The sequence below is a fragment of the Caretta caretta genome, chromosome 5 (genome assembly GCF_965140235.1).
Source record: "Caretta caretta isolate rCarCar2 chromosome 5, rCarCar1.hap1, whole genome shotgun sequence".
Lineage (NCBI taxonomy): Eukaryota > Metazoa > Chordata > Testudines > Cheloniidae > Caretta > Caretta caretta.
In genome coordinates, this window is record NC_134210.1 from 103,940,513 (window position 1) to 103,952,515 (window position 12,003).

At 41.7% G+C, this 12,003-nt stretch overlaps 1 protein-coding gene and 1 long non-coding RNA gene across 9 annotated transcripts in view; both read right to left on the reverse strand.

The window, feature by feature from the left end:
* Window positions 1-12,003, reverse strand: part of SPATA6L (spermatogenesis associated 6 like) — a 202,599-nt gene that overhangs the window by 154,796 nt on the left and 35,800 nt on the right. The window contains exon 13 of one of the 8 annotated variants that reach the window (XM_048850518.2): window positions 5,690-7,307. The exons of the other annotated variants lie outside the window; for them this stretch is intronic. The gene's annotated coding sequence lies outside the window, so the exon portion shown is untranslated. Of the gene's footprint in view, window positions 1-5,689; window positions 7,308-12,003 lie in introns of those variants that run through there. 8 annotated transcript variants of the gene reach the window in all.
* Window positions 1-12,003, reverse strand: part of LOC142072208 (uncharacterized) — a 630,664-nt gene that overhangs the window by 73,650 nt on the left and 545,011 nt on the right. The gene's annotated exons all lie outside the window — the stretch shown is intronic.

Here is a 12,003-nt window from a genome sequence, read left to right on the forward strand (position 1 = left end):
TGGGGTGTTGTGCCTGGCTGCAGGTGGAAGGGAGCAGGGCCTCAGAGTGATGCTCTCAGCCTCTCCCCAAAAAAAGGAATGGTCCCTAGGGAATTGCTCTACACAGTGTCAATAAGGGCAGCTCCAGGACCGGGGAGGCATAAGCCATCTTTGCCTTCCCTCACTTAACTACACCCAGCACGTGCTCAGTGCAAGTGAGGCTCAGCAATCTCTTTTTAATAACAATGTTTGGCGGGGCATGCTGCCTCAACTCTGCAAGATCAATCTGCGTTACCTCCACCAATAACCTCTAAGGGCTTACCCTCACTCAGGATACACATCAATATGGATTACTGAGATTTGTACATGCTCTTGAGTTTTGCACCAATGTCAAAACTGGTCCCCAGTGTTGTGAGTTCCTGCCTTAGCTACGATACATCGTGAAGAGAAACTTGCCGCTCGGATTCAGAATGCTAACTTTCCACATTTATTGTATCCCTTACACGTTTTTACTAGAGAGAATCCAAAGCACACTTCATCATAAGAAATAATAAATTAGTTGTTGCCAGATTAATACACCTGAACAAGAAACAACACCCCAGAACCAGACGCCAATCAGAATATAAAACTATGATTTAAAATATTTTGCTGTAATATTCTGTCATATCTCATTTACAAAGGTAAAACATATGCTTATGAATCTTAAGTGAACTGACTTCAGAGCCAGGAAGGGTCTTAAAGACTAATTTTAGAACTCTTTAGGTTCTAAAACAGTCAGGAAACTGTTTCCTGCCAGTTAAATTGACTACTGACTTAAAGATATACATTTTGAAACACAATAAACCTGCAACATCTCACTGCTGTTTTTATCATTTATCTGTATTGTTTCAAAATATGCAGATCACTCATTCAGTTTACCATAAGAACATAAGAAAGGCCCTACTGGGTCAGACCAAAGGTCCATCTAGCTCAGTATCCTGTCTTCCGACAGTGGCCCATGCCAGTGCCCCAGAGGGAATGAACAGAACAGGTAATCATCAAGTGATCCATCCTCTGTCGCACATTCCCAGCTTCTGGCAAAAAGATTTCATCTGGAATCTGAGAGACAAGCTAGGTTTTTGTTGTTGTTGGGAAGAGGTGTTTTTTTGTTTGCTTGGGGGGGTAGAGAGGACTTGTACATTATCCAGTGTAACAAATTGTGCCAACCTAATTCTGCTCTTGATTACACACATACAACCACACTGAAGACACTGAGTTTGCACAGGAATAAGGGAAGGCAGAATCTGGCCCTGCAGCTAAAATATCATTAATAAACCTGTTGATTATGTGACAGACAGAAAATAATCCAGCTCATTCACCCATAGTTGTGCTGGCTCTGCAATACACAGAGAATGAAAAGTAATAAAAATATATATTTTCCCACTGAAGTAAGCATCTATTATCATGAATATACACGAGGAGTAGATCTAATGATTTTGAAGTAATTTTTTTTTAGAATAAAATTGCATCTTAAGGACAAAATACTTGAAGGTGTTTCAACCATCCTTCAAATTTGCATACTTGTATTTTGGTGCTTACTTTTTAGATAGTGCAAAACGTGAACAAGGGTGCACAAAGTGTTTGCATGCACAGAGTGAGTAGCTGGGGTATCACTGAGCACCCTTCATTTCCATTCACTTCAAAAGGAGTTGAAAGAACTCAGAACCCAGCACCTAACTCACCAATCTACCCGCTTTGTATGTGCAAATACATTTGTGTACCCACAATGGAATTTTTCCCACCTGAGAATTAAAAGGCAAAAAGTAAGTGCATAAAAAACATTAGCACCCAAATCCAGAGGCCATTTCAAATAGCTGGCCCCAAATGAAGGAAAACTAAAGCCAACATTTGGTTTCTGTTGCAGTACTTGTGTTAATCTTATTTTTACAATGTTCAGAACATCAACAAGGTTGGAAAACCCATTAGATAGAGGATGGGTCTAATGCTGCCACATGGGAAGCTAGAATTTTAACTGGGGAATAGTCTTAAAGAAAGTCAGACAAACTCCATTTTAAACAAGACTGAACCACTACTAGCACTGCCAAAATATAGAAAACATCCCCGAAGGAGCAACCCTAAACTGGCAGAAGGATGGAATGGATGACCTGTCTTTCTCCAGGTTTGCTTGCTGTGGTTCTGTGACTCTTGGGTTCAGGCTAAACTTACTTCTGCTGGCGAAGGGAATCCAGAGTGGGGATTCAACCTGGAGAAGGGCACTCAGCGGAAGTGAGTTCTTCCACGGAAGGGCTGCTTTAATCTCCATGCAGATATTACACAAGCCCTGCAGGTGGAAGCTGCAGTGGAGATGTGCTGCATAAACTTCTTTGGGCACGTTCTTTCCCTAGCCGGCATCAATCACTCTGGGGGCTTAGCTGTCTGGCTGCATGGCCCTCAGCAGAGAGGAGACTATGAGCACATCATGCCTTCCACAACCTCCCACACGGCCGACTTTCTGCTGCAGGGGGCCCTTCTCCAAGTCTGCATGTGTGCAGATCCTATGTCAATCTGGCCCTCGGTTTCTGGACGAGCCAGGGCCAGCACTACTACAGAGTTCCTGGGGCAGGGTGTCCCTCATGTCACTTACAGTAGCTGAGAGAGAGAACAGGTTTTGCTGATTTGGTCCTCAGGGGCGTAACAGAATCCTTACTAGAGAATGCAGGTGCTAAGTGAGACATTATATGGGAGAGACAAGACACCATGAGTGTGGGAATGATGGGGACTGCAGGACACTCATCAATTCTAGTCTTGGCCAGGCAGGGTCAAACCTACTGGGGTCATAGATGGAAAAGATTTATCAGACTTCTAGTCCCTCCCTCAGCCAGTACCAGACTTAGCGTCTGACTGCTAAAAATAATATGCAAAACTTTTACATTTCAAATAAGGGAGTGCTGGTAAGGAAACAGCTGTGTGTTGGTTATTACCAGCAGCTGACATGGGACTGAGCTCATTTCTATAGATATGAGATCATTACCCAGACTTTTCTTTAACTCCTCATTAATTCATGAATGGCTTTTCTATTTCTGAAAAGCATTTCATGGACCGCAAAGAAAAAGCCTTCAAAACCAAAGAGAAGTCAGCAATGTGCGGTTTGGATGAATACCACACAGCAGCTGAACAGCCTAAACAAAGTGCATGTTGAAATCGGCAAATGACGTGATCCTTAACACTTCTCTACCTCAGCAGTCTATAAAATGCCTCCAGTGAGAATCTGGAAGGCTTTAAAATAGTTTTTGTTTTTTCCTACTTTACTATTCCGATTGCACTCCTGAGGATTGGATGAGCATGACTGTGAGTGTAATCCTGCTAACCCTTACTCACATGAGCAGTCCTAGGATGCAACAATCCAGCCCTGAGCAAGAGGTAGTCTACAGGGAACAGATAATGAAGCATTATCTCAGTCACTTATTCTAATTATAATAAAGTCTAATATGGATGCCTAAAGGCAGGATGCATATTACAGAGCTGGTTCCTTCCATCCTCCTACCCACTGTCTTGCAGGGAAACTCAAGCACTTACTTACTTTCCTTGGGAAACTACTGTCCTAGCAGTCTGACCCTGGACCTTAGAAGAAGGCAGCAGTGCTCTCACATGTGGGGGATCCCCTTGGGAGTGCTGCTGATTTACGCCTTCACACAGCTTCCCATGGTAGCAGATGTAGTACAGTATTGCAGACTATCATTCAGATGAATGGGAAACTGAAAATGGTCTTTTTCTGTATTTATTTATTCTGTTCTCATGTCTGGATGGTGTCATTTGCCCTTTACCATCTCTTTGTCAGTCTATGGTTTAAAACTCTCACACAAACCCATGGGGCTGATAGACTGAAGCCAAAGGGAGCCATCGGTCGAGGGCAATAAAGCTGGTTCCCAGAGACCAGACAAGGCAGTTCATATTACAACTTTGAAAAAGCCAGATCTCACCAACAAAAGTCGGCTTCTTGAAAAGGTTCAGTTATTATCTGAAATGGGCGTGCTTCTCAATGGAATATTACATAACATGGATTTTGTTATAGAACAGACTCCTGACTGGGCTCAGCTCATTCTCTCCTTCCTAAACGAAGCTCAGCTATAGCTGATCCTATGTGCAGCTATAGAATAACCAGGCTTGCTGCATTCAATGAGGCTACCTGCATGAAATGCAGGCTGCTAAATGTTTGCATTGGAAAGACTGCCACCACCTTTAGCAGACTAACTAAAAGAGCATGGAACAACCAAAATGCTTGTGTACCAAGCTTGTGTCCTCAGCACTCTCATGTATGGTGTGGAAACATGGACAACTTATGCACAGCAGGAGAAAAGGTTAAACAGTTTCCACCTATGTCGTTTATGCCGCATACTCAACACCAAATGGCAGGATTAAGTCACCAATACAGAGGCTCTTCAAAGGGCAAATTTACCAACTGTGACAGCCCTGCTCAAGCAAAGATGACTGCGCTGGCTGGGCCATCTGAGTAGACTGGAAGATGCATGCACACACAAGGACATGCTATACGGGAAGCTATCAGAGGGAACAACAAGACATCCCAAGCTTCGGTATAAAGACATGCAAGTGAGATATGAAGGAATTTGGGATTGATCCTGACCAATGGGAAATCTTGGCAAGTGATCGTAACAAGCGGCACCATCATCTCCATCAGGCTATCAAAGTGCAAGACAGGAGCTGGCTCCTACAGCTTGAAGAGAAAAGAGCCCGTAGGAAGCAAGGAGCTCCCAACCAAGATACATACATTTGCAATAACTGCCAAAGATCATGCAAATCTCGGATTGGACTATTCAGTCACATGAGACATGCAAACCGTATACATCATAGGTTGCAATTCCCACCATCTCTCGCAGACGAAAGGATGCCAACAACCTACCAGCTACATGAGTTAGAATGGTTCATTTAAGGGTTAGCTGGAGGTCAGACTAGATTATCATGATGGTCCTTTAAAGTCTATGACTCTATGAGGACAGTTGGACTCACAATCTTTAGTTAAAAGAAAAGGAGTACTTGTGGCACCTTAGAGACCAACAAATTTATTTGAGCATCCGATGAAGTGAGCTGTAGCTCACGAAAGCTTATGCTCAAATAAATTTGTTAGTCTCTACGGTGCCACAAGTACTCCTTTTCTTTTTGCGGATACAGACTAACACGGCTGCTACTCTGAAACCAGTCTTTAGTTAGGCTCTCATCTTGCAAAGATAGAGCATGTGCTTAGCTTTACTCACTCTGAGCAGTCCCATTCACCGCATAAAGCTAACCATGTGCATAGATCTGGATAGGATCAAGGCATTGGAAGGGATGATGCCACTGTTTTTATTCTGACTCTCTCCAATGCATTTTAGTGGGGCTATAGCAGAACCTCTAGTTTCCCTCCAAAGATCTCTTCTAATTCCTTTCCAATGTTTACATCTATGACTTTTTCTTATTTCTCTGTATCCTCTGTGGGTTTTTTGTTCTTGGTAAACCTCTCACTATAATTCTCTGCTATTATTATGAATAATAATTTAGCATAACACCATAAATGGTGCTTCACCAGACAAGCCTACAGTTAAACATGCAGAAAAGATCCTAGATGCTATCGTCATAATTTTATTACAAACTCATTTTAAATAAAATTATTTTATATAAAGAAATTATTCGAAATATTTTATTAAAAGAAATGTTTCAAGAAAGGATACACATTTAACACAGGTTCATTTTAACTGGTTGTCTGAAAAAATGTATGTCATACAGTAATTCAGTGTTCAAAGGGTCTTTTTTCTCTCTATATAAGTGCACCAATGAGAATGATGTGCATATATTGAGAAGAGAACTGACTTCTGACAAAAGTAACTCATTCTAGATAGTCAGTTCTAATGCTGGAACAGTCCCAGTGGTAAAGTAATTCCAAACGTGATACTTGCAGAAAATTCAGCCAACAACTCTTTCACACTCTTATGAAAATGATATCTGAGCCACACACTGCAATCATTTAATCAGTTGTGCTTATCCAGCACAACACAGAGTCTCATGTTAAGAAAGAGATTAGACATAACACCACACAGAAAATGAACCCCTGATCAACTCTGAGATGGAGATGTCGGTCTCAACTCTCCAAATTGGAGTACAGCAGGCTCTGAGTTGTCCCTGCTAAAGGAGTTAGAGTGTATATTACAAAATAGCTCCAAGAATTTTTGTTTAAAAAATCATTTCTGAAGTCTGTTTTCCAGGCAAGTAGTTTTTTAGGTTATTGTAAAATTAATCTCGGAGAAATATAATTTTGAAAAACTATTTTAAGTTACAGGACACAAAATTAAGTCCTCTTAATGTACTTACTAATTAACCTCCAGTGAACAATGTTTCCCATACCTAAAGGATAAACAGAGAGAGCATAATTCTGCACTCCTAACTTGGGTGAAACTCCCACCCAGTCTAATGTGACTTTTGCCTGAGTCAGGTCTGCAGGCTTTGGACCAGGATTATTATCCTTTTGTGCAGATCTTACCTTGCTTCCTAAGAAAGGGATTCAGTCACTCTGTGGCACAGTGCCCATTCTCTACTATGCACATTATCCCCTTCAAAACTGCACAGAGTCAACTGAAAAGATAAGAGAACCTAAGACTTTATTACTTTTTCTGTAGCTTGCCTTTGTGCCATTGACCTCAAAATCCCTGGAAGGGACGTTCAAGAGGGAGTGGCCTGGGAGGGAAACCCTGTTAAAGAGCTTCCATTACAGATGTACTGCCAAGGAGCTCGCTAGGGCACCCAGGACCCTGGAGTCAGTGTGGGGGGCACAGGGTCTATGAATAGATGATCCTGGCTTCCTGTTAGGAATTCTGGGGCTGAACCCTCTGCACACACTCTGCCCATCCTATCTCCCCCAAAATGACTTGGGGAAACTTCCCAGTCTCTCTGGCTCCCACGAATCTTCCATGGAAATGATCCATCTGGCCTCTAGTAATTACCACCAGACCTGTCACAAGGATTTTCTGTTGTAAAATTTAATTACTATGCCGTTAAGTACATGAAATTTACCATCTAAGTACTGACTATATAACCAGTATACATGTAAGCATAAAGACAGCTTACAGAAGATTTGCTGCGTTAAACCGGACATTCAGGAGGCCTACTGCAATGAGTCAATATTTCAAGCGCCTACGAGCTCCTTCAGCCCTTCGATTTTAAGTCAGGGTGTGTAATTCTACCAGCCAAAATAAGCCTTTAGTGCAACTTTGCATTTCTCAAGCAGAAGCACCATCAGCGTTCTGTGAAACTTCTCACTGAGAGAAGCACCTCTAGCCACGTACAGCCTTGGAGATGGACTCCTGTTAAAAAATGAGACGGGTTCAAACAAGCTATAGGAGAACTTGGTTAGGGTGGAGACTGCGGTAGTTCATTAGTCCATAAACCAGGTAGAGCATAAGCAGTGGCAACGCAAGTGTCACCACAAAGCTCCCCCATGTGACTCACATCTGACCTAGAGGGAACACTTGCAGATTGTGAGAAAGCTGTTCAGTCTCCATGCCCACTCAGCCTTTACCCGCTTAGTTCAGGCAATAAGAAAACCAGCTATTGCCATCTGTGAAAATTACATTTTAAATTATACTTGGCATTTCAGAGACAGTCATAAGCAGCATCCGGTTCAAGAGTGTCATCAATTGGGACAGCAGCCGTAGAGAACAGGATCTACATAACGTTTCTTAAAGTCACTGCACACCTTGAAGAGAATGTAGTGCTAGGCTGAGGAGCAGCTGCACGACTAGAACCTATGTTCCTCTACAAATAATCACATAGGCTGAATCGGTGCAAATTAAGCAAGTTGGGAATTTCCACCTTTCTTGCCATCCTTTATGGTCACCCTAGTCTTGCCAGCACTGGTGGCTGCTCACACGGATGCCATGTATAGCAAAGGAGAAAGAACTAGAGGGGCTGCTGTCTGCAATTCCACCACGTCAGGAGGTGATCTTGTCAGATGTCATAAGCTAAGAGTGAGACCTTCTCTATATTTGGATGGGAAACCCCCAGCAATGCCCTTATTGCAGCAGGCATCAGTGCCGGTGAAAAGTGGCATTATAAGTAATTTTTGAGGCATTACTAGGGTGACCAGATAGCAAGTGTGAAAAATCAAGACAGGGGTGGGAGTAATAGGTGCCTATATAAGAAAAGGCCTTAGGTATTACTGAACATATGTCCTTGTATAGTGTTGGGGACACTGTGCTATGGGAGAGGAGACCTTTCAGATGAAACATGAAAGATGAGTCCTGACTGCAGGGTGGTCATCAAAGATACTCTGGCTCCTTTTGCAAGAATATGATTGTTGTTAATCCTGGTGTCCCAATCAAATTCCCATTTTAATTACAATAAAACCCTGATTATCCAAAACCTAGTAAAGTAAAACAAGGAGGGTGAGGTAATATCTTTTATTGGATCAACTCCATTACCCAAAGGTTGGAACTATCCGTTTCATTGTATTGCATCCTCAGCTGCAGAGGAAAGTGGAGAAAGGCACTCCCTGAGGGCTACTATAAATGAATACTTCCTGCAATAGCTTTTCTGCAGTAGCTGCTCCAAGCTTTTCCCCCTTGAAGGTAAGCCTTCAATTATATGTGTGCCTCTCAACTGAAGTTAACAGGGTTGAACTTGTGCATGAGTAACTGAGAGCAGAATTTTGCCCAGTTTTCCATTCATAAAAAATGTTAATATCCCATCAAAATGAGTGACATTTAGGTTAAAAGGAAAAAAAAAGAAAGAAAGAAAAGCATGTGATGGAAAACAAAATATTTAACATACTCTTTAGGGATCTGCTGATAGGTGTGTTTACTCACAGGATTTGTCCTTTAAAATCCAAATGAACTAAATCACTTTGGGCCAAATTCTGAAGTCCTTAATTGGGCAATGTTCCCCTGGACTTAAATGGGATAAGAACATAAGAATGGCCCTAGTGGGTCAGACCAAAGGTCCAGCTAGCCCAGTATTCTGTCTTCTGACAGTGGCCAGTGACAGGTGCCCAGAGGGAATGAACAGAACAGATAATCATCAAGTGATCCATCCCCTGGCACCCATTCCCAGCTTCCGGCAAAGAGAGGCTAGGCACAGTATTCCTGCCCATCCTGGCTAATAGCCATTGATGGATCTATCCTCCATGAATTTATCTACTTCTTTTTTGAACCCTGTTATGGTCTTGGCCTTCACAACATCATCTGGCAAGGAGTTCCACAGGTTGACTGTGTGTTGTGTGAAGAAATACTTCCTTTCCTTTGTTTTAAACCTGCTGCCTATTCATTTCATTTGGTGACCCCTAGTTCTTGTGTTATGAGAAGCAGTAAACAACATTTCCTTATCTACTTTCTCTATACCAGTCATCATTTTATAGACCTCAATCATATCTCCCCTTAACCGTCTCTTTTCCAAGCTGAAAAGTCCCAGTCTTATAAATCTCTCCTCATACGGAAGCCGTTCCATATCCCTAATAATTTTTGTCGCCCTTTTCTGAACCTTTTCCAATTCCAATATATCTTTTTTTAGATGGGGCGACCACATCTGCACACAGTATTCAAGGTGTGGGTGTACGATGGATTTATATAAAGGCAACATGATATTTTCTGTCCTATTTTCTATCCCCTTCTTAATTATTCCCAGCATTCTGTACGCTTTCTTGACTGCCGCTGCACACTGAGTGGATGTTTTCAGAGAACTGTCCACAATGACTCCAAGATCTCTTTCTTGAGTGTTAACAGCTAATTTAGACCCCATCATTTTATATGTATAGTAGGGATTATGCTTTCCAGTGTGCATTACTTTGCATTTATCAGCATTAAATTTCATCTGCCATTTTGTTGCCCAGTCACCCAGTTTTGAGAGATCCTTTTGTAGCTCTTCACTGTCTGCCTGGGTCTTAATTTTGCCACCTCACTGTTTACCCCTTTTTCCAGATCATTTATGAATATGTTGAATAGCTCTGGTCCCAGAACAGACCCCTGGGGGACATCACTATTTACTTCTCTCCATTCTGAAAACTGATCATTTATACGTACCCTTTGTTTCCTATCTTTTAACCATTACCAATCCATGAGAGCACATTCCCTCTTATCCCATGGCAGTTTACTTTGCGTAAGAGCCTTTGGTGAGGGACCTTTTCAAAGGCTTTCTGAAAATCTAAGGACAGTATATCCAAGGGATCTCCTTGGTCCACATGCTTGTTGACCCCCTCAAAGAATTCTAGCAGATTGGCGAGGCATGACTTCCCCTTACTAAAACCATGTTGACTCTTCCTCAACAAATTATGTTCATCTATGTCTGACAATATTGTTCTTTATTACAGTTTCAACCCCCAGTTTGCCCGGTACTGAAGTCAGGCTTACAGGCCTGTAATTGCCAGGATCACCTCTGGAGCCCTTTTAAGAAATTGGCGTCACATCAGCTATCCTCCAGTCATTTGGTACAGAAGCTGATTTAAATGACAGGTTACAGACTACAGATAGTAGTTCTACAATTTCCCATTTGAGTTCCTTCAGAATTCTTGGGTGAATACCATCTGGTCCTGGTGATTTATTGCTGTTTAATTTATCAATTTGTTCAAAACCTCCTCTAATTATACCTCAGTTTGGGACAGTCACCTAAAAAGAATGGCTCAGGTTTGGGAATCTCCCTCACATCCTCAGCCGTGAAGAGCGATGCAAAGAATTCATTTAGTTTCTCCGCAACAGCCTTATTGTCCTTGAGTGCTCCTTTAGCACCTCAATTGTCCAGTGGCCCCACTGGTTGTTTGGCAGGCTTCCTGCTTCTGATGTACTTTAAAAAAAAATTGCTATTACTTTTTGAGTCTTTGGCTAACTGTTCCTCAAATTCTTTTTTGGCCTTCCTAATTGTATTTTTACATTTCATTTGCCAGTGTTTATGCTCCTTTCCATTTTCCTCACTAGGATTTAACTTCCACTTTTTAAAGCATGCCTTTTTGCCTCTCACTGCTTCTTTTACTTTGTTGTTTAGCCATGGTGGCTCTTTTCAGGTTCTCTTACTATGTTTTTTAATTTGGGGTGTACATTTAAGTTGAGCCTCTATTACAGTGTCTTTAAAAAGTTTCCATGCAGCTTGCAGAGATTTCACTTTTGGCACTGTACCCTTTAATATCTAAAAAGAAAAGGAGTACTTGTGGCACCTTAGAGACTAACAAATTTATCTGAGCATAAGCTTTCGTGAGCTACAGCTCACTTCATCGGATGCGTTCAGTGGAAAATACAGTGGGGAGATTTATACACATAGAGAACATGAAAGCTTATGCTCAAATAAATTTGTTAGTCTCTAAGGTGCCACAAGTACTCCTTTTCTTTTTGCGAATACAGACTAACATGGCTGCTACTCTGAAACCTTTAATTTCTGTTTAACTAACCTCCTCATTTTTGTGTAGTTCCCCTTTCTGAAATTAAGCGCTGCAGTCTTGGGCTGCTTTGGTGTTTTTCCTGCCACAGGGATATTAAATTTAATTATATTATGGTCACTAGTACCAAGAGGTCCACCTCTTGGACCAGATCCTGTGTTCCACTTAGGACTAAATCAATAATTGCCTCTCCTCTGGTGGGTTCCAGGACCAGCTGCTCCAAGAAGCAGTCATTTAAGGTGTCAAGAAACTTTATCTCTGCATCCCATCCTGAGGTGACATGTACCCAGTCAATATGGGGATAACTGAAATCCCCGATTATTATTATTGAGCTTTTTATTTTAATAGCCTCTCTAATCTCCCTGAGCATTTCACAATCACTATCACCATCCTCGTCAGGTGGTCAGTAATATATCCCTACTGCTATATTCTTATTAGTAGAGCATGGAATTTCTATCCATAGAGATTCTATGGTACAGTTTGATTCATTTACGATTTTTACTTCATTTGATTCTATGCTTTCTTTCACATATAATGCCACTCCCCCAACAGCACGACCTGTTGTGTCCTTCCGATTTGTTTTGTACCCTGGTATTAATGTATCCCATTGATTATCCTCATTCCACCAAGTTTCTGTGATGCTC